Below are 1,281 nucleotides of genomic sequence, written 5' to 3'. Positions count from 1 at the left end.
TGTCCTTCCTCACACCCGGTGCAACCCATCACGGCTGCCAATGATGTGATTGTATCGATTTCATGAAGTCCAGCTACCTTTTATCTGTCCCGTGTGTTCCACTGATAACTGTTCATAACCATTTCCTCGATGAGATGTCGGGCTTCTTCAGCGGTTTTGCTTCCTAAGGTACGTCCTACTTCAGCATCAAGTAACTGCTTTGTGCTTGGGTTCAACCCACTATAGAAAGTTTGAATAATCATCAACTTGGGGAACCCATGTTGAGGCCATTTCCGTAGGAGCTCCTTGAACCTGTCCTATGTATCAAAAAGAGACTCCAATTCCGTCTGCACAAAAAATGATATCTCATTCCTGAGATTTGTAGATTTTTTGGGAGGGAAATATCGGGCAAGAAAAGCTTCTACCATCTCCTCCCATGTAGTGATCAATGCTCTAGGTAATGAATGTAGCCATTACTTTGCTCTCCCTTTAAAAAAAATGGGAAGGCCCTCAACTTGATAGAATTATCCATTACTCTATTAATTTTGAGCATGTCACACACTTCCAAGAAGTTCTCAATGTGATTGTTTGGATCCTCATTGGCCAAACCATTAAACTATATTGATTGCTATAACATCTGGATGAAACTTGGCTTGAGCTCAAAATTCAGAGCCATAATAGATGGCCACACAATACTAAATTATGTGCCAAGAGCTACGAGTCTAGCATAATTTGAAAGTGTCCTCTGCTACTCATTCTGTTCTGCCATATTATCAGACCCTTCACCTTCTATCTCAGCTTGATTAGACTGTTCTTGTACAGGTTCTTTTCCCCTTCTATGATTCTCCTTCCAATATCCGGATCGCCTTCAACTAAAGTCGAAGGGTTTCCTCATGTTATAACCTGGAGCTGCAACCAAAGAAAGAAAAACAAATCAGAATGATAGAAGAATAAGAAAGTGTGAAATAGAACAAGTGATGAATAGCTAAAATAGCAAAGTAAAAAATGCTTTCCAAAACACCTATTCCATACACTGGCGCCAAAAACTTGACACACCCCTTGCGTGTGTGTACTGCAAGTGCACTGGTTATCGAAGTAACAAAATACCCTAGTGAGTGGTGATAAGTGCTTGTGCGATATGAATGCGAAGCGTTATTTCCTTATATTGAGCATTACTTTCATCGGGTTTTTACACTAATATGTGTGTTTTTATGTTATTTTTATGCAGGTAGGGTTGTGAGGCCGAGTATGAAGGAAATAGGCCAATGTGGATCATAATGCACTGATTTTGGAGAAAATCTA

At 40.0% G+C, this 1,281-nt stretch overlaps 1 non-coding gene across 1 annotated transcript; it reads left to right on the top strand.

Moving 5' to 3' along the window:
• The first annotated feature begins 252 nt into the window (after positions 1 to 252).
• LOC120264114 lies at positions 253 to 359 on the top strand. The gene has a single exon (XR_005537291.1). It is a non-coding gene; the product is annotated as a small nucleolar RNA R71 (small nucleolar RNA).
• Positions 360 to 1,281: the final 922 nt, after the last annotated feature.

The sequence above is a fragment of the Dioscorea cayenensis genome, chromosome 6, assembly GCF_009730915.1.
Source record: "Dioscorea cayenensis subsp. rotundata cultivar TDr96_F1 chromosome 6, TDr96_F1_v2_PseudoChromosome.rev07_lg8_w22 25.fasta, whole genome shotgun sequence".
Lineage (NCBI taxonomy): Eukaryota > Viridiplantae > Streptophyta > Magnoliopsida > Dioscoreales > Dioscoreaceae > Dioscorea > Dioscorea cayenensis.
Note: the sequence above shows the minus strand (reverse complement) of the source record. Positions and strands in the feature narration are given on the sequence as shown.